We start from the raw sequence: 22,657 nt of genomic DNA, 5'->3' as shown, positions 1-22,657 counted from the left end.
TAATCAAGGTCACAGGGATCAAATTTGTTAAAACCTTTTAACGGCTTCTTTTTATAAACTAATAGGTGTAAAGGCATATTTGACTGGTATGTATATATATATACCAGATGAGTACTGCAGGCTCATTGGGCCTCTTGTTTTAATATATAGTTTGATACTGGAGAATTTGTTATGTAGGTGTATTTTGGGAGAGGGGGTGAGGGTAGAGATGGGGGAATTGCAGGTTTTTGTTTCTTTAATTTGAGGTACCAAAATTATGATCATTAGGTCAGATGATATATGGAATTAAGAATGTCATTAGTCTGCCCCAGAAAATGACCAAATATTACAATCTGAGAGTAATAGAATCTTACACGACAAGCCGTACAATACAAGCCTTCTGCTGACCAGCCAAACCCTTACAAGGCAAGCCTCTTGCTGACCAGCCAAACCCTTACATGACAAGCCTCCTGCTGACCAGCCAAACCCTTAAAATACAAGCCTTCTGCTGACCAGCTAGGCCCTTACAAGGCAAGCCTCCTGCTGACCTGCCAAACCCTTACATGACAAGCCTCCTGCTGACCAGCCAAACCCATACATGACAAGCTTCCTGCTGACTAGCCAAACTCTTACTTGCCAGCTGTCTTGCTCAGAACTCAGTATAAGATAGAGTTTTCCACCCTGACAAACCCCTTGAATCACCCTACAGCATTAGAAATTGTCATTTTCTGAATACTGTGGAGGGATCGTCGTGTGAAGGAAGAAGTAAAACTTTATCCTGAAGTGAAGGATAATATGACAGAAGTGGGAAGAGTCAAACAGGACGTCCTTAAAGTGATAGAATGTAAAGGATTTAGAACAGGAAACACTACAGCTGGGAGGCGGAAGGGACTTCACAGAGCAGTTGTAACCTCAGAATTTAGTCAATTTTAAGGATATGTACCGTATATATACATAAAATCTATCATATCAAACATTTTTGAACAAAAATGTTTTAAAAATGTGAAAATTACTGAATTGAATTACATCTTAACATTGATAAAAGAAATTGTGTTTATTTAACCCTGATACTCTATGTACACTTTTTTGAGACACTATGAAAGTCCAGTTTAAGCAGAGCTCACTGTAGGAGTATTTGGATACCAAATTTTGAGACACCATGGAAGTCCAGTTTAGACAGAGCTCACTGTATGAGTATTCGGACACCAAATTTTGAGATGCCGAAAAAACAAATCAAACATATACAGCTTACTCGGAAAGCTCACCAAGAAATTATAATAACTTTGATTATGAAATTACTTTTAATCGATATTGATGCCGAGATTTTACACCCAATTGAAATTTTTTATGCCAGTGTTTTCCAAATTAGACTATACTGATGTTGAAGATTTTACAGATGAGGGTCAGTGTTAAGGTCACAAGGATGATGTGTTGTTTAAAGTGCTTTAAGTATGTATCTCTTGTGACTGTGTAGAAGAGTCCTTGCTTTCAATGACTCTTAAAGCAGTGATATGTAATTTTGTAATGTTTTGACTGCATTTGTAACCGGGAACCGATTATCAAACAAATGAAGATTCTCTCTTTAATGTCCAAGTAAACAATTCTTCAAAATTGACACACAATATATACTACAAATATCAATTTTTTAATGGGGCTCAATATTATTTTATACCCCCCAACAAAAATATTTGTTAATACAGTATATAAGGTAATTGATTGCCAGTTTACTCACTCTGAAAGGGAAAATTTATAGCAAAAAATACAATAACGAAATTGGGATTATTTTCCAGGTGGTGGTATGAGTCTGAAGTCAGATTTGTAGAGAGTAGTAACCAATTTGATGAAGCCATTAGACTCTATAATGTATCTGCAGTAGAGGTATGTACATCTGCACTACATTTCTGTGATATTATTACTCAAAGCCATTTGCAATCCAATGGCCTTGGTCTACATTATCTTCACGGAAGGAAGAAAACCAGGGACATATTTCACTGCATGTTAATAAATTCCTTAAAGTGCAACTGGTAACATTATGTTGAGCGATATAGCTGATCCTTATAGTGCTGAAACATTGTGTGCAGACAAGGAAGTGCTGTGTATAATTACCATGTGATGTAGCTAATGAATACATGTGTCTGGGTAGGCAGATTTGTAGACTGATCACAGTCTGTTACTGTTAAACATATCAATTAATTGTGTTGTCCAATATTGGCATTTTATTCTGAATTCTCATATTGATAAATCGACTATATTCTTTTTATTATCACTTGAAATTATATGCCCAAAATATTCAATATTTATTTAAATTGATTCAGTCCTATTCTGTTTAAGTACAAAGGTTTAAAAATTTATCAGTCTAGACATTATCAGTGTATCGCTGTACTCCATTAGAGATGGAAAAGTCAACTTCACTGTGATGCTTCAGACGTCATGGTTACTCTGTTAGTGATAGAAAGATCAACTCCACTGTGATGCTTCAGACATCATGGTTACTCTGTAAGTGATAGAAAGATCAACTTCACTGTGATGCTTCAGACATCATGGTTACTCTGTTAGTGATAGAAAGATCAACTTCACTGTGATGCTTTAGACATCATGGTTACTCTGTTATAGATAGAAAGATCAACTTCACTGTGATGCTTCAGACATCATGGTTACTCTGTTATAGATAGAAAGATCAACTTCACTGTGATGCTTCAGACATCATGGTTACTCTGTTATAGATAGAAAGATCAACTTCACGGTGATGCTTCAGACATCATGGTTACTCTGTTATAGATAGAAAGATCAACTTCACTGTGATGCTTCAGACATCATGGTTACTCTGTTATAGATAGAAAGATCAACTTCACTGTGATGCTTCAGACATCATGGTTACTCTGTTATAGATAGAAAGATCAACTTCACTGTGATGCTTCAGACATCATGGTCACTCTGTTTGCAAAATTCCAAGAAAATTTTCCCAATTTTGGAAGGCACTGGCTGCTGTATAATGAAGAAATACCACTGATTGTATGAAATTTTGTACTGTATTAAATATTGATAAAGAAATTTTACGTCCATTAAACATGATATCACTTTATCAATTAACTAATAAAATATTTCCTTACCTACTGTAATTTTAAAAGCGCAAGATCATTTTCATTCAAAACGATAATGTTAATGGTAGCCACTATTAAGTTTGTGTTATCAAATATTTTGTTTGAGATTTATATACACACATTTAAGAATAGCTTCAAACATTATGATGACAATTTTGGCTTATTTACCACGACTGGTTGGTTTGATATTGATTCTGTTAGTGCTGTATTCTCCTTGCGATCTTATATAATTCGCTCTTTATTCAGAAATAGATATCTTGAATATCGCAAAATTACACTGCCTTTCGCACGCACAACAATATTTCCAGAACTAAATCGTTTTACAGTAGTGTAATTATATAAAAGTTTTTGGTAGAACTGGCTGACTTGGCAGAATGCACTCTTTTTAAACCATGGAAATGACAATGGTATCTTTAGTGATCCCTATCAGGGAATGGTTTGTGATCTGAAGTAGAAAATCCAGCCATGGCATTGTTTCCGACAATGTAGACTTTGGTCTCAACAAGACGTTTTCTCTTTCTATACGTAGAGCTATTCTTGATCTATGTCTCAGCAAAGTTTGTGTGACAGTTTTTTAGAGATGAGATGGTAGGTTATTCAAATCTCCCTGTATCCGTGTGGCCTGATGTTCATCTGTCTGTCATTCATCCTCCCTTAATCTACTCTTCTTATAACTATCTATTGAAAGCACTGGATGCTGTTTTCCCTAAATGGTCTCTAGTTGTTGTGCCATTTTTATTTTTGGACTGATCAGTAAAAAACAGAATGGCTTAAAGGCAGCCATCTTGGGTTCGACAGTTAAACAATATTACTGCTGCTACTTAAGAATAATTTTCAAATTCCATAAAATGAAGGTCAAAATTAGCGTAAAGAGGAGAAAGAAAAGATCCAACATTTAAAGAACAATTAATATTATAATTATTATTATTATTACAGTCTTAACGGCCCGTCAACATATAAAATGCCATCAGGATCATCAACTGGTAAAATCCGATCCAATAGGAGATGACATCAGATGAACTAAAAAGTAAAAGACAAATGCTAAAAATCTTAAATGGTTATATTATCACAAAAGATTAAAATGGAAAGTCATTTAAAGAACAAATAAAGACCAAAGAATGGTGGGCACCAAGATCCTACTATTGTATAATGTCCCATACTAATGTCTTCTATTAGAATATATAGAAGATGTTCCATCTTTGACCTTAGTGCAAATAATGTTTGTAGGTGCAAGTAGCAGATGTACCTTTTTATTGGAGTGATCTATGATCTGAGTCATAACACAGTTAGTAGTTTTTCAGGATTATAATCATGTTTCAGAACTGCTATTACACAGTAGTTGTGTCTGTTCTGTTCTTCATGTCGTCAGAACCAACAAATACTGTATTTCACCGCAAATAAGCCCCCCCCCCACTATTTCCAATATGCCAGGAATAGGGGGGTATTCGCAATTAAGCCCCCCCCCCCTAAAAACCAACTCGTTCCACGATAAAGCAGTACTTACATTTAATCGCCAGGTGTAATTAAGAAGGGTTTGATTTTGTAGTGTTCACAGGTGACCACTTTTTTGTTATTTAAACTGGTGATAATTAGCTAACAATCACAGCAACTGAGCTAGAGGGCCTCGCTCAAAACACGCTAAAACAACACAGTGTCACTTTGACGTGTTGAGAAGACTTTGACACGTTGAGTCCCAAGCCATATCAGTGTCATTAAATAGGGAGTAAAAATCCAACCAAGACACAAATCATCATGCCTGCTGCACGAAGACATTACACAGTAAAGGAGAAGTTGGACATTGTCAACTGGTTCCAGGACAATGGCTGAAATCTCCATCAGACAAAACGAGAATTCTCCGTCGACAGGAAACTCGTCAGACAGTGGGACAGAGACTTCGAGAAACTCCTTGGCCATGGAAAAGGAACAGACACCAAGAAGAAGAAGCTTGGAACTAACCCAGCACCCAGGTACATGAAGCTTGATGACGCCGTGTTTGACTGGTTCGTCGAGGAACGCGCTGAGAGTCAAGGCGTCTCCGGTTATCAACTGCAATCCAAAGGGAAGAGAAGTCGCCAGGGTGATGTGTGTGTGGGGACCAAACACAGATGATGTGCGTTGTTTTCTGAGCAGGTGTGTGGCCTGTAACTGTCTAGGATGTTGCGCCGTTTTCGTGAGGATGTCGGCATGGACGGCTGCGAAATCGATGAGATCCTACAGCAGGAACTTGATGCGACACGGGCCCACGGCATCTTATTTGATTCAGATGAGTCCGATGACGAGACTCTCCTATTCGGAGGATTCGGGCCGGAGGATTAGCTATTTAGTATATTTCGTTATATTGTTAATAAGATTATTGATCCTATTTTTGTCTTTGGGCTATTTTTGATGACAGATAGGCCAATTTATTGTTCCTTATGACGAAAAATCCAAGATGGCGGACATACGTATATCTCGTGAACAAGGGGGGGGGGGGGGGGGGTTGCCCGCAAATAAGTCCCCTCCCCTCTTTTGACAGTCTCTTTTGAACTGGGTGTGGGGGTTATTTGTGGTAAAATACGGTACTACATAAAAATCAGAATGGTCACTGGGGTTCACACATCCTCAACAAGGGGTTTTGAAATGATATATTTTTAGTAGATATAACTAAAAAAAAAACAAATATAACATCAAATAAATTTATTTCTCATGAAATTCACTTTCATTTGCTACTTTAAAAACTTGATTTACAAACTTTTGATAAGAAATGCAGAAAAAATGTATTGGTTGGTCTTATTGATAGACATGTATATTAAATGTATCTGTTGAAATTTTATAATATTCTAAATGAAAAGGCTGTATTTATAACTTTTGTAGTAGTCGGATACACAAGTAAGGATCACTTTGTGTCTTATGGTACAAAGTTATCATCTACTTGTGATCAAAGTGATTATGTCTATTTTGAGTGTGGTATGGTCCTTTTTATCTCTGCTAGTTTTCCTGTAGCAATTTATACTTATTGTAAAACTGCCATGTTAAAGATCAATGTAGAATTGATAAACTTTGTCACTTTTAGAAATGTTTCTGTTATAAATAAAACAGGGAGAGGAATTCGATATTTTGGATGGGATGGGCAGCATGTACAGAATAAAACGGAACAGAAAATTTTACTATAGATGAGATACAGTATTTAACAGAGTCAGCTGTACATAAATTTTGATTCCCTTTAGTAATATATCTCTCAAAAAGTTAACAATATTATACCTTCCAGTTTGGTATAGTCAGCATTTCTTTTTCTTTCTTTTTTTCCGCAATAACATTGGGGCCACAGTAGCAGAATTGTTAGAACAATGACCTACAATATTTTCCAAGTTATAAGCTGCACCAGTGTATAAACAGCATGCCTGACTCATGAGGAAAAATGATGTGACTTATAACTGGAAAATGTGGTATGTAAAAACTGAGGTGAAGATCTGAGGTGCATAGTTCGAAACTTTCCGGTGAAAAAGTAAGGAACCAAATCACAGGTCATGGAGTGTGTACTGTTTACTATATGCTCCACAGAAAAAAAAACAACACAAAAGATAAGAAGTGAAGATATCAAAGAATGAGCTAATTGCCCAACATGAATATTCCAGGTAAATGGGAAAGGCCACTCTGATTTAGATAAACTACAGATAATGATATAGAAATATGGGTTAGATTTGTGAAAGACCTGGTGTCATTTGTGACAGAATATGATAAACATATCATGTGGATATTTTAGTCTGAGTCAGTCTTTATTGATTGTATAATGACTTTGATTTTCAATATAAGATATGAAATGGTGGTTCTATTATATAATCAATATAGTGTTATAATTCTGAGTTGTCCTCTTGGTACCTCACTTATATGTAAATTTTAGCCACATTTCAGATGTGTTTTTGACAAGACTCCCCTAAAGGTCCCCCATTTTATGTAAATGTTTTTAGATGCTTCGAGAAATCCCCTCCTGAATGCCCCGTGTTGTGAATGGCCTCATATGAGTTCCACGTCAAATGTCACTAGGAAATGCCATTTCTTCTAATTGGCTAATGGTCCCATGCATAGTTTATATGACAGGGAAAAATTGGTATAAAATGTCAGTTTATAATGGTGAGTTGTTGTTGTATGTTTTCTACCATATACAATGTAATTTTACCAATTGTTCATCATCGTGGTCGGGTAGTGTTACGTAGATTTTTGTCCATTTTGAAAAAGTCAATTTAGATCAGATTCCACACATGTTTATGATATTGACACAGGAAAATTGATTACATGTAAAAAGCAGGATAAATAACATGGAAAAATTGATTGAAAAAGAAGAGAAAAAGCAAAGCAATAGTGGTGTAACTGTTGAGAAACCTGATAATGTTAATGTGATCAAAAAAGAAGTTTATTGTTTCTGTATAATCAGATGGTTCAGTGATAATTAAAGTTAGAGCTCATTATTCAAAATACGTTTGTTATTCTAGAAATTGAGTACAAATTAATTAAGTTTTAATACTTCTAAAACATTTCCACTTTATTCAAGATTTCTATGTTTTTAAGTTATCAAACATGGAATATCCATAACACTGACCTGGTTGTTTTTCTGAGTTTGAAATTTTTGTTTACTTTCCATAAATGGATTTTCCATTTTCCAAGAACAGAAATTAATCATTTGTGCAGATCATGATTTATGATGAACAAATCTAAAGTAACTTTGCCTGAGATTTCTTCAGTCACAGTGATCTGTTGTCTAGCAGTGTAGGGGACATAACTCTAACATCACTATAACACAAGACCCAGTGATCATGCTGGAGGGAAAAAAAAGAAACAAAAATTCACAGCATTTAACTTATGTCATGACATTTATATCTGAATGATTTTAACAGCAGATTCCTACTGTAACATTGACATAACACATCAGTTATCATGTAGCAAAGCCTGTTGTTGAAAATAGAAAAGATCTTAAATTTTCATGAATAGGGTAACTTGATACAGCAGTTAATTTATGTCTATATATGGAATTGTGATGGAAACACATCAATGGTGTTCACGTTTTGTGGTTTCTGAATTAAGATTTAATTATTTCATGTAAATTTGTTACATATATGCATTATTATTGTGGATAGAGTGAAAATTGATTGAAATCAGAATAAACATGCCAACCATTCTTGTGAGTAGAGATATGAGCTGTCTCCATTAGATGGCCATGTGTCAGGGAATTATCTTTATCTAAGTGATTTACACCCTAATTATACTATTATCATATCCTATGCCAGATGTTTGTATGATCAGCTGATGGAAATCAACAACTGGGATACAGATGCTGGCAAGGATCTCTTATTTGTCTGATCCCAGTACAGAAAAATTCTATACAGAGACTGGCAATGATCTCTTATTTGTCTGATCCCAGTACAGAAAAATTCTATACAGAGGCTGGCAATGATCTCTTATTTGTCTGATCCCAGTACAGAAAGGAAACCATACAGAGGCTGGCAATGATCTGTTATTTGTCAGATCCCAGTACAGAAAGGAAACCATACAGAGGCTGGCAATGATCTCTTATTTGTCTGATCCCAGTACAGAAAGGAAACCATACAGAGGCTGGCAATGATCTGTTATTTGTCTGATCCCAGTACAGAAAAATTCTATACAGAGGCTGGCAATGATCTCTTATTTGTCTGATCACAGTACAGAAAAATTCTATACAGACGCTGGCAAGGATCTCTTATTTGTCTGATACCAGTTCAGAAAGGAAACCATACAGAGGCTGGCAATGATCTCTTATTTGTCTGATCCCAGTACAGAAAATTCTATACAGAGGCTGGCAATGATCTCTTATTTGTCTGATCCCAGTACAGAAAATTCTATACAGAGGCTGGCAATGATCTCTTATTTGTCTGATCCAAGTACAGAAAATTCTATACAGAGGCTGGCAATGATCTGTTATTTGTCAGATCCCAGTACAGAAAATTATTGCCTGGATTCTCTGACATTAGTAACTATCTGATTTTATGATTTTGTATTGATATTTTGGTATTATCTGTGGTCTTCAGATGACGATATGAATTAAAAGAACACATACACATGAACACTTTTGTATTTTTTTTATTGAAAAAAAAAGACAAGAAAAACCAAAACAATCAATGATGCAATTAAAAAAAGGAAATGAAATAAGACAAAGATATTGAAAAATCAATTTTAGTGAAAACAAAATAATGTACATGTAATTCTTTCGATTCTATCTTTGTGTCTTTATTTATCATGAGCAGATGTTTCTGACAAAATGTCTACAGCTTCATATACGGCAGCAGTGTTCTATATTGAGGTCATTACATTGTGTCGTGAATGGAGAGGAGCTTGTCCTTTGACAATAACGCATCACTACTTTGATTAAGAATTTGTCTGGTAATAAGCCCACCTTCTTACTTTGAGCTACAATTTGTCTGGTATTAAGGTTGCCTCCCTACTCTGAGCTACAATTTGTTTGGTAATAAGCCCAACTCCTGACTTTGTGTCAAAATTTTTGTTTTTATGAGTCTGCCTCCCTACTTCGATTAAGAATTTGTCGGGTAATAAGCCCACCTTCCTAATTTAGGTCAGAATTTGTCTGGTAATAAGATTGCCTACCTACTTTGAGTTACAATTTGTCTAGTGATAAGCCTGCCTCCCTAATTTGAGTCAGAATTTGTATGGTAATAAGCCTGCCTCTCTAATTTGAGTCAGAATTTGTCTGTTAATAAACCTTCCTCTCTAATTTGAGTCAGAATTTGTCTGGTAATAAACCTTCCTCTCTAATTTGAGTCAGAATTTGTCTGGTAATAAACCTGCCTCTATAATTTGAGTCAGAATTTGTCTGTTAATAAACCTTCCTCTATAATTTGAGTCAGAATTTGTCTGGTAATAAACCTACCTCTCTAATTTGAGTCAGAATTTGTCTGGTAATAAACCTACCTCTCTAATTTGAGTCAGAATTTGTCTGTTAATAAACCTGCCTCTCTAATTTGTCTGGTAATAAACCTGCCTCTCTAATTTGAGTCAGAATTTGTCTGTTAATAAACCTTCCTCTATAATTTGAGTCAGAATTTGTCTGGTAATAAACCTTCCTCTCTAATTTGAGTCAGAATTTGTCTGGTAATAAACCTGCCTCTATAATTTGAGTCAGAATTTGTCTGGTAATTAACCTACCTCTCTAATTTGAGTCAGAATTTGTGTGGTAGTAAACCTGCCTCTCTAATTTGAGTCAGAATTTGTCTGTTAATAAACCTTCCTCTATAATTTGAGTCAGAATTTGTCTGGTAATAAACCTGCCTCTCTAATTTGAGTCAGAATTTGTCTGGTAGTAAACCTTTCTCCCTTGGGTGAGACTTGAGATATGAAAATTGGATATATGCAACAGGATAATACCTGGTACAAAGTATGAATGACTCTGGCTAGCTTGGATAAAAATATAAAGATTTTTTTCAATGGAGTAAATTGAACCATGGCTGAGGAGACCTACATGGTTAGGGAAGGTTACTCTGTAACTTTTCTATCATCCTGTTTTTAAACAAGTGCAGTGTATACTGCACCAGCCAAGGTTTTTTCTTATACCTGAATGGATATATCTGCCTATGCCTTCATAATATTGGCAAAGATAGTGGTTTTCTTAGAAATTGGGTAGATTATACAGAGTAATCCTCAATTTAGGGAAAAAAGCACCCTTTACCAAGAGGAACAACCTTCTTTTTGGTGTACAATTTCTAGTGGGTCACAGAAATCATTTCCTGATACAGTTTGCGACCATGTTTTCTAGCATTTTGATTGGTGTAAGTAAGGAATGATTATTGATAACTCTGATGTTGTCCGAGGTATAATGTCTATAATTTCCTTCCCTCAGTGTCCCCTAATCACTTCCTGTAATTACGAGTCAACGGAAATGTGTAATATAAGAGCCACTCACACTCCTCCTTACATCAATAGAATGACCCAAATCACTCGAGGAAGAGGCCAATATTTCAGATTAGGGGAGAAACATGAATTATTCAAATTTCGTTTTTTATTTCCCATGTTACTGAATTCCTATGATTTTCTTCTTGCAGTATATTGATATAAATTAACCCTTTATTCTTATAATGGTCATTTCAAAGAGATTTCAGATTATAATAGAAGGGGACATAGGCTAGAAATATTGAGCTTTTGCAAGCATTTCAAATAAAGTTGATGAGTTTTTCACATAAATCTAATTTTTGATAAATTTTTCAAAAAGTAGGTAATGAATCAGGGTTTTACACTGGGTATGTTATAGAGGATTTCTTCTCAGATTCAATAAGGTCCTTATGTATTGTTTGAATAGTTAAAAACCCTATGGGTACAGCTTAGGCTGTATATACAATTCATTTTGGAAAATACATATTTTTGCCATCAGTTTTTGTACAAAAAAGGGGCAACCACTTTTTAAGTATAATAAAATTGCCCCATGTAGACCCCTCTTAGTGACTCTTATAAGCTATCCTATGGTGAGCCCCTGTTTAAAAAACACTTGTTGCACTATGGAGGTTTTGGCAGAATTTGATGGGTATTTTCCTGTAACAGAATTCTACTATAGTGACTAGTATACTGCACACTATCAGTTGATTCTTGGCCTCAGCTTTAGCCGCTATCTCTATTTTAGATCTCTTCACCCTAGGTTTTAGATAGGGCCACAGGAGGGGTGGTCTCTCAAGTACAGGGGCACAAAAGGGGAAATTCATAAACAATTTGTATTGCAGCTGTATATGTCAAAATATTTGTAGATATATTCAGTTGATGGTAATTCTTATCTTTATAAATCTTATCTGCTATCCCCAGGAGGGAAACAGAGGTCACAAAGGTCAAATAACATAACAATGATTCCTTGTAGTTATATAGTTATAGTAATGCATAAGATGGGCAAAAGGGTTTGTGTTACAAATAGACATATAAACATTTTGACCTGAATCAGGCAGATTTGCAAAACAGAGGCAGAGAAGAAATGAATGAAAATTGTCGAAAAAGGCAGAATGAAAACAATTAAAATATATATTTCAAACCTTAAAATATAAATGTCAGTATATTTATTGATTTTGTGGAGCATTAATGAGTGTAAAATCCCCCTGGAACCTGTGCAGGGCTATTTTCCTGTAGTGTCCCACACTTTGGAATGTTCTCTCTCTCCTTCTCACACTTTCATTTTGAACATTTTAATAATGTGACATACTTGCATGCTTGCAATATTCATAATATGACACTCAGAATCTTATTTCATAGACATTTCCTAACTGTGTCTCTTGCCTGATCTGCTTAAGAACATTTTAAATCTCTCTTACATAAGTCATTTTGAGCATTTTATGTGTCTCTTACACATATGCATTGTGGAAACGTTGTACTATTGAATTTAGGATGTCCTCTTGGTAGGATTTTCCCACACTTGCATTGTTGCAGTCCTGGTCAGTGATCAGAGTTATATATATGCCAGCTTTCTCTACTGAGGGTTTTATCCGGAGATCAGCTATTAGCTGAGCTAATAGTGGCCTATTAGGCTTGTGTCTCATTACCATACCACAGAAAGTTCAGTTCTGTGTAATTGCATATGCATTGTATGGGATGGAGTCCCTAGCCCTTTTAGCTCAAATATCTACAGTTGTCACTGGGAACAATGAAACGTGCATACAATTTGCCGCATATAGAGAAATGTCACTCACTGTAATATAAGGCTTGCAAATTTGACAACCACCCTGCTGTTGGAAAAGTACCTATTGAAATATCATGTTATGAAATATTGGGTTGATTGCTTCTTTAGATGAAAAGAATCACTGTTTGATTTGAAATATGAAAGTTCTATTTGAAATGTCATATCTTTTAAGTGAATGAATCCTAAAAGAATTCTATCATACTGATACTTTGATGGAGGAGGGAAAGAGAGACTGATTTAAGCTAGAAAATTTCTTGTCTGTGCTTTGTAAACATTTTCATTATCTGCAAATGAAATATAGCAAAGCTGACATAATTTTATAAAAACAGTTGTACACCCAGCTGTTTCAGCAAATTTCAAAATAGCACAAGAGTAGCTGTGTGGGATTGTTAGAAAATACATATTTTGGATTTGTTTAATCTTTGTCCTTGTGTTTATATAAATAAAAAAAAAATAATAGGATATATAGAGTAATTTGTACTCTTTGTTCTATAATTAGTTTGTTAAACACTTGATCTTTCCTGCCAGATTATGAGCTCATACCAGTGTTACATATTATGCTATTTAGCATCCTTTTCATAAACACTTCAACAGATATGGATTTTTATGGCATATGGACATCGTCAGAAGTTGGCTGGAGTTACGTTAGAGCTAGAACTCAAACCATTGATTTTTATACTGGCAAACATATACCACATGTAGCTTCAATCTTCACATTTAGTGCAGGCTATTTTTGTCTGTTGCTGGATTGTCTTAATTTTATGCAATTAAGAATTATTGGACTGTTCAGTTGATGACCCAACATTTGCTATCTTCAACATTATATATCATGTTAGGTGTTAGATTTATACATTCATTAAAACTTCAATATGTGTAAATTTTAGATTTTAGTCAGATTTATCAAATTCAAAAGAAAGATATCCTGTTTAAGTGAAATAATTGTTATATGTAACTGTATATATTTTAACAGTAACCTTATTTGAACTTGTTTTTGCTGAAGATATTGTTCTGTAATATGAAAGGCTTCAGTGCTTGTGTGTCCTTTAATGTAGTAATTAATGCGATTGTTCAAAACTAATTTTGAGGTATTATTCAATTGCACAAGGTTCACAGTGTAAACAATTCTACTCAGATATTTTAGTAAAATGTTAATTAATCATTAAAAACAACAGATAACACCAGGTAGCTAAACTAATTGCCATAAAAACTATTTTAATTTTGTTTATTTTCTGTATTTGAGTATACATCTCTTCTTACACTTACATTTGTACCATTGTGTGCTACACACTCCTACCATTGTGTGCTACACGCTCATGCCGTTGTGTGCTACACACTCCAACCATTGTATGCTACACGCTCGTACCATTGTGTGCTACACACTTGTGCCATTGTGTGCCCCACACTCGAGCCATTGTGTGCTTCACACTCGTGCCATTGTGTACTCCACACTCGTGCCATTGTGTGCTCCACAATCGTGCCATTGTGTGCTACACACTCGTGCCGTTGTGTGCTCTACAGTGCCCCACACTCGTGCCGTTGTGTGCTTCACACTCGTACCATTGTATGCTACACACTCGTACCATTGTGTGCTACACACTTTCTACCATTGTATGCTACACACTCATGCCGTTGTATGCTACACACTTGTACCGTTGTGTGCTACACACTCGTGCCGTTGTGTACTCCACACTCGTGCCATTGTGTGCTACACACTCGTACCATTGTGTGCTTCACACTCCTACTATTGTGTGCTCCACACTCGTGCCATTGTGTGCTCCACACTCCTACCATTGTGTGCTACACACTCCTACCATTGTGTGCTACACACTCCTACTGTTTTGTGCTCCAAACTCCTACCATTGTATGCTACACACTTGTATCATTGTGTGCTACACACTCGTACCATTGTGTGCTACACACTTGTACCATTGTGTGCGACACACTCCAACCATTGTGTGCTCCACACTCGTACTATTGTGTGCAACACTCTCGTACCATTGTGTGCTCCACACTCGTGCCATTGTGTGCTCCACACTCGTGCCGTTGTGTGCTCCACACTCGTGCTGTTGTGTGCCCCACACTCGTGCCGTTGTGTGCTTCACACTCGTGCCGTTGTGTGCTACACACTCGTACCATTGTGTGCTACACACTTGTACCATTGTGTGCTTCACACTTCTACTATTGTGTGCTCCACACTTGTACCATTGTGTGCTCCACACTCGTACCTTTGTGTGCTACACACTCGTACCATTGTGTGCTCCACACTCCTACCATTGTGTGCTACACACTCCTACTGTTTTGTGCTCCACACTCCTACCATTGTATGCTACACACTTGTATCATTGTGTGCTACACACTCCTACCATTGTGTGCTACACACTCGTACCATTGTGTGCTCCACACTCCTACCATTGTGTGCTACACACTCCTACTGTTTTGTGCTCCACACTCCTACCATTGTATGCAACACACTTGTATCATTGTATGCTACACACTCCTACCATTGTGTGCTACACACTCGTACCATTGTGTGCTCCACACTCCTACTATTGTGTGCTACACACTCCTACCATTGTGTGCTACACACTCGTACCATTTTGTGCTACACACTTGTACCATTGTGTGCTACACACGTTTACCATTGTGTGCTCCACACTCCTACCATTGTGTGCTACACACTCGTACCATTGTATGCTCCACACTCCTACCATTGTGTGCTCCACACTCGTACCATTGTGTGCTCCACACTCGTACCATTGTGTGCTACACACTCGTACCATTGTGTGCTACACACTCGTACCACTGTGTGCTACACACTCGTACCATTGTGTGCTACAAACTCGTACCAATGTGTGCTTCACACTTGAACCATTGTGTGCTACACACTCGTACCATTGTGTGCTATACACTCCTATCATTATGTGTCATGCACTCGTACCGTTGTGTGCTACACACTTATACCATTGTGTGCTACACACTCATATCATTGTGTGCCTTGACCTCTACACTTGGTACATGTATTGGATCATACGCTACATGCAGAAAGTGCTGTGTCAGCAAAATAAAGCACTGTCCAGACCAGTACTAAAACAATAGTCTGTACATGTCAGAATGTGTATCAATAAAAAAAATATAGTTGTGTAAAGGGAAAGAATATGAGTGGGACAAGATACAGAAGATTTGAAAAGGGGAGGGAGAATGAGTGGGGCAGGATACAGGAGGTTGTGTAAAGGGGAGGGAGAATGAGGGGGCAGGATACAGGAGGTTGTGTAAAGGGGAGGGAGAATGAATGGGGCAGGATACAGGAGGTTGTGTAAAGGGGAGGGAGAATGAGGGGGCAGGATACAGGAGGTTGTGTAAAGGGGAGGGAGAATGAATGGGGCAGGATACAGGAGGTTGTGTAAAGGGGAGGGAGAATGGGGGGGGGGGGGCAGGATACAGGAGGTTGTGTAAAGAAGAAGGAATATGGATAGGGTAGGATACAGGAGGTTGTGTAAAGGAGAGGGAGAATGAGGGGGGCAGGATACAGGAGGTTGTGTAAAGGGGAGGGAGAATGAGGGGGGCAGGATACAGGAGGTTGTGTAAAGGGGAGGGAGAATGAGGGGGGGGGGGGCAGGATACAGGAGGTTGTGTAAAGGGGAGGGAGAATGAGGGGGGGGGCAGGATACAGGAGGTTGTGTAAAGAAGAAGGAATATGGATAGGGTAGGATACAGGAGGTTGTGTAAAGGGGAAGGAATATGGATAGGGTAGGATACAGGAAGTTGTGTAAAGGGGACAAAGGTTTTAAGGGAAATTCAGTATAGTTTACTTGATGCTATATCTAGTATATAACCTTTGACCTCATTCAATATAGGCTTGAAATTTTCACCAGGAAGGAGAACTAAAAAATTTTGGAGGGTCCATATATGCATCACTTGTAAAATGTACTGGCAATCTCATTAAGTGATAAAGTGGTAAGTGTATAGCTATCTACAAGAGAATTAGGATTATAATTGAATGGAGAGGAAGTGAGGTCATGTTAGAGTCATTCACTACATATGAACTTTGTGGTGTGTGGACAGATTATGTGGACTCCACACTACAATACCAAAGTCTAAAGTCACCTATTGAGTAACCACTGATTGAACTCAAAGAAATTGTTTTCAGATTTTTTCATATAGCCACAAATTATTTCCTTATCTGTCACCAAAGATCCTTATATTGGTGTTCAGTTTGACATTTACTTTCTTGACAGTAAATCCGATAAAATTATTTTCAAAATCATTCAGAATATAAATCTTAAAATACTGAAAATTTTCAAAAGTCTGTTGAAATTTGTATATGACACTTCTGTTTATTTGTTTTTGAATATAAGAAACGGAAATATAAAAATGTGTGTATTCTATATCAGGGACTCCCTCCCAGGGACCCCCACAGGGTTGATATAGGGGCCATACACTAATAGCTCATCAAAACACATGTAAAGCAAGTGTACAATTTACATGTGTGTGTGAGGGGGCGTATATATTGACTATCTTTCTCTCCTAGGAGAATGTATTACGATGAAGGATCATCAAAGCCTGGTTGTCAGAACAAACTATTAGATATTTGGCAAGGCTGTTGGTAATTATACATATATATCTGAAAGTGTTAAAAACCTGAAAGATGTGCACTAACGTTACATATCTCTAGTGACACACCCAAATATAGTGGCTAACTCAGGGTCTGGCTAGTTAGCCTAGAAATATTAACCCTTATGGAACTATGTAGGAGGGTAGGCCATTACAACCAGAAACAATAGAGGATCCTTAAGGTTCATTATGTTAGCTGGATTACAGCAGCAGGTGGTCGTTTGACCTTAATCCCAGAATATAGATGGACATGTTAAATGTATGAGTGTCCTCAAGTGTGAAGAATTCAAGCTGGACCCTGATGTAGTGAGAAGGATATAAAGATACTAAGTTTGCAGCCACTGTGTTTCCACATATGTATCAAAAATGGAGACTTTACATACTGGCTTTGTGGAAAAAGTCTGGGTCATTTACATGTGAGGACGCTACAGTTATACAGCCTATTGCTAACAAGAGTAGAGGGGCTCTAGCACTTGATGGCATTTAGGGACACAGACTAAATTGGAGTGTTTTTCAGTTTCGATAGGTCAGTAATTACACTGGTTGACAACTAGGGGCGGTTTCCTGTTAAAGTCACATTCACTAGGAAGGATTACAAGGACTCCCTTGGGACCAGACCTATGTAGCAATGTAAGGGTCCCCTAAGGACTATTGTTTTAGGGCAAAATTCTGTTGTGTGGTTCTCTGACCTTTATAGAACACACAGGCTGATAATTGATAAATCCAGGCAAATTAGTACTCGGGGAGACATTTAGGCTTTTCTGATCTCTCATGCAGACAGTTAGTGAAATCATTCAGGCATGTTGATGCTCACCACTCCAGTCGTCCAACCACCAGAGCAGTCGGAACTGGAACTCGGTGCCAATGTTATAGAGAATTTTGGACCAGAGTCATTCTGTGTAGAAATCCTGACAAAAGTGGCCGCAGATATGCAGTTCATTTCAGGGACATTTCCGTTGAAATTATCTTAATTGTGTTTGCTGACGCTGGCAATAACCACGGGTGGTATATTGTACTAGTATGTGGGACTGCGGTTAATTCAGCCAGGATACAGTTTATAAAAAATAGGATATGATCTTATTTGTGGTACTGATTGAACACTTTCTATGTGTAAATATTTTTACATCCTATTCACATTGACAAAATGATTTTTAGTCTGAACTGTTTTGAAAGCTACAGATTGTTTTCACTTTGTATTGGTTTAGAGAACATATTGATGATGACAATCGTTCCGACAAGTAAGATGATGACATTTCCTGGGAAGTCTGTAATTGATATGTTCGTATTTCTAACATTGATGAGTGAAGGTTTGACATTTTCTCTCATAGAGGGATCAGTTTCATCATTTGTTTCATCATATTGCTCGTCATCACTTCATCAGGAAGAAAGGAAGTTGTTTGAGGTATCAAATATGGGCGTCGTCAATTTCCAAATATCACCAGCTCCAGATTTGAATGAGGAAGACTTTCAAGTGACATTTACTACAAAATTGAAAGGGTTAGAAACATTGCTATCAGTACAAAGCAATATAGGAAGTGGGTGTTTGAGGGAAGCTGAGGTCTGCCATCTTGGGTCCAGTGCTTCCTTCAGAATGAGTTGTTCCTGTTATTCTGGTGAGTTAAATCCTTAGTTAAGCATGAATGGTTTTTTTTTTTTTTTTTTTGGATAAACACTTGAAAGATTTTTTTTAATTGAGTTTGATTTGAAATATGTCAATCAAATTTTCAAAACCACAGTTTGAAAACCATGAATATTTTAAGTTAAAAGATTTGCTTGGACAGTTCGGGACTGAGGGGAGGGGTGTGGCTCAGTAGAAAAATATTTGATGTAAGTGGGAAGGATCCCTTCTGAATTTGTTTGGGATGGGTGGGGCTCTTCTGAAACAGATTTGTTGGAGGGTTGGGGCTCTACTGAAATAGATTTGTTGGAGAGGGGTGGGGCTCTACTGAAATAGATTTGTTGGAGAGGGGTGGGGCTCTACTGAAATAGATTTGTTGGAAAGGGTTGGGGCTCTACTGAAATAGATTTGTTGGAGAGGGGTGGGGCTCTACTGAAATAGATTTGTTGGAGAGGGGTGGGGCTCTACTGAAATAGATTTGTTGGAGAGGGGTGGGGCTCTACTAATTATTTGTTTGGGAGGGGTGGGGCTCTTCTGAAATAGATTTGTTGGAGAGGGGTGGAGCTCTTCTGAAATATATTTGTTAGGAAGGGATTGGGCTGTTCTACTGAAATAGATTTGTTTGGGAGAGTCTCTACTGAAATAGATTTGTTTGGGAGGATCTCTACTGAAATAGATTTGTTTGGGAGAGTCTCTACTGAAATAGATTTGTTTGGGAGGGTCTCTACTGAAATAGATTTGTTTTGGAGGGTCTCTACTGAAATAGATTTGTTTGAGAGGGTCTCTACTGAAATAGATTTGTTTGGGAGGATCTCTACTGAAATAGATTTGTTTGGGAGAGTCTCTACTGAAATAGATTTGTTTTGGAGGGTCTCTACTGAAATAGATTTGTTTGAGAGGGTCTCTACTGAAATAGATTTGTTTGGGAGGATCTCTACTGAAATAGATTTGTTTGGGAGAGTCTCTACTGAAATAGATTTATTTGGGAGGGTCTCTACTGAAATAGGTTTGTTTGGGAGGGTCTCTACTGAAATAGATTTGTTTGGGAGAGTCTCTACTGAAATAGATTTGTTTTTGAGGGTCTCTACTGAAATAGATTTGTTTTTGAGGGTCTCTACTGAAATAGATTTGTTTGGGAGGGTCTCTACTGAAATAGATTTGTTTGGGAGGGTCTCTACTGAAAAAGATTTGTTTGGGAGAGTCTCTACTGAAACAGATTTGTTTGGGGGGGGGGGGGTCTCTACTGAAATAGATTTGTTTGGGAGGGTCTCTACTGAAATAGGTTTGTTTGGGAGGGTCTCTACTGAAATAGGTTTGTTTGGGAGGGTCTCTACTGAAATAGATTTGTTTGGGAGAGTCTCTGCTGAAATAGATTTGTTTTTGAGGGTCTCTACTGAAATAGATTTGTTTTTGAGGGTCTCTACTGAAATAGATTTGTTTGGGAGGGTCTCTACTGAAATAGATTTGTTTGGGAGGGTCTCTACTGAAAAAGATTTGTTTGGGAGAGTCTCTACTGAAACAGATTTGTTTGGGGGGGGGGGTCTCTACTGAAATAGATTTGTTTGGGAGGGTCTCTACTGAAATAGGTTTGTTTGGGAGGGTCTCTACTGAAATAGGTTTGTTTGGGAGGGTCTCTACTGAAATAGATTTGTTTGGGAGAGTCTCTGCTGAAATAGATTTGTTTGGGAGGGTCTCTACTGAAATAGATTTGTTTGGGAGGATCTCTACTGAAATAGATTTGTTTGGGAGGATCTCTACTGAAATAGATTTGTTTGGGAGAGTCTCTACTGAAATAGATTTGTTTGGGAGGATCTCTACTGAAATAGATTTGTTTGGGAGGATCTCTACTGAAATAGATTTGTTTGGGAGGGTCTCTACTGAAATAGATTTGTTTGGGAAGGGTGGGACTCTTCTTAAGGATTTGTTAGAGAGTGGAGGATAAAGTTCTAATGAAATTTGGTAGGGGTAATAGTGTTAATTGTTGGAGAGGGTAGGGCTTGACTGAAGTAAGTTTGTTAGGGAAAGGATGGGGCTTTGTTGAAGTAGATGTGTCCATTTCCTTAACAGATCTTCTTCAGGACAGTTGCATTCCACTCCTAAAAAGGATCAGGTGTGTCCTGTTTATATGTGATCTGTGTAACCCACTAAATCTTTTTCAGAAAAAAAGTAATAATATTATTCAATATTGAAATGTATTTACATGACTGTAAGTCCATGTCTAATGATAAGCCCTCTCATATGTGTTACATTTTGGTAGTAATGCCAAAAAATATATGTTTTATTGAGTTTAAGTTTGCTTTTCGACAGCTTAGGCATATCATGGTATAAATACGAGTCTACAGTTTATTTGCAGGCAAGTAGGGCAGATCTTGGATAGATATGAGTTAGCATTTATGTGCAGGCAGGTAGGGCAGTTCTTGGGATAAATATGACTCAGCATTTATTTGCAGGCAGGTAGGGCAGATCTTTGGATAGATATGAGTTAGCATTTATTTGCAAGCAGGTAGGGCAGTTCTTGGGATAAATGTAAGTCAGCATTATTTGCAGGCAGGTAGGGCAGATCTTTGGATAGATATGAGTTAGCATTTATTTGCAAGCAGGTAGGGCAGTTCTTGGGATAAATGTAAGTCAGCATTTATTTGCAGGCAGGTAGGGCAGATCTTTGGATAGATATGAGTTAGCATTTATTTGCAAGCAGGTAGGGCAGTTCTTGGGATAAATGTAAGTCAGCATTATTTGCAGGCAGAGAGCATATCTTGGGATAAATATGAGTCAGTGTTTATTCACAGGCTGACAGGGCAGGCCATATATTGTGATAAATATGAGTTAGCATTTATTTGCAGGCAGGTAGAACATATTATAGGATGAATCTGGTACAAAACCAGAACATTTTTAGCAAAGTTCATGAGAGCTGTTATATAAAAACATTTTTGAAATTCCTAACCTTTAATGTAAGCTGGTAAAACACCACCTGTTTCCTATCAACTCCAGGGAGTATTTCTCTTCTAACCTCAAATAGGGAGACCATCTGTCTAGTAAGTCTGAGGTTCTGGGTTCGACTCCAACGTCTTAAAAAACACAAATGCTTTACAGTTGTTACAATATTCTCAGACCAATTCAACTTTACTGGGAAGAATTAAATAAGGAATGCTATTGAATGTGCCATGATATGGAAATTAGGATTCTGGAAAATATATATTGTGAATTTGAAATAAAGATAGAATATAGATGATAATTCAGCCATATTACTTTGTGACTTGGTGTCTTAGAGATAATTATGTGTACATTAAAGAACTCCTGAACTCTGTTATTTTTTAAAATTTATTTACATATATAAGTGTGTTTGTTGACCAGCTAGACATTAAATTGATCCAATCAAACTGAATCAGGAAACATCCAACTTCAGTAAAAGTATAGAGCATGTTTTCTGCATTGAAAAGAAAACAAACAGGTCAGGATATGGAAAAAAAACCAGTAGGATATGAAGAAAACAAACAGGTCAGGATATGAAGAAAACAGGTCCGGATATGAAGAAAACAAACAGGTCAGGATATGAAGAAAACAAACAGGTCAGGATATGCAGTAAACAGGTCAGGATATGCAGTAAACAGGTCAGGATATGAAGAAAACAAAAAGGTCAGGATATGCAGTAAACAGGTCCGGATATGAAGAAAA

General features: G+C 37.1%; 1 protein-coding gene across 6 annotated transcripts in view; it reads left to right on the top strand.

The window, feature by feature from the left end:
• The first annotated feature begins 1,769 nt into the window (after positions 1 to 1,769).
• LOC132553731 (talin-1-like) overlaps positions 1,770 to 22,657 on the top strand; it is a 119,971-nt gene continuing 99,083 nt past the window's right edge. For all 6 annotated transcript variants that reach the window (XM_060218257.1, XM_060218392.1, XM_060218181.1 and 3 more), the window contains exon 1: positions 1,770 to 1,857. The gene's annotated coding sequence lies outside the window, so the exon portion shown is untranslated. The remainder of the gene's footprint in view (positions 1,858 to 22,657) is intronic.

Source organism: Ylistrum balloti, unplaced genomic scaffold (genome assembly GCF_031769215.1).
Source record: "Ylistrum balloti isolate Yb309-2 unplaced genomic scaffold, AGI_CSIRO_Ybal_v1 Utg369564, whole genome shotgun sequence".
NCBI lineage: Eukaryota > Metazoa > Mollusca > Bivalvia > Pectinida > Pectinidae > Ylistrum > Ylistrum balloti.
The sequence above is the reverse complement of the archived record's forward strand: the minus strand, read 5'-3'. Positions and strand labels throughout refer to the sequence as shown.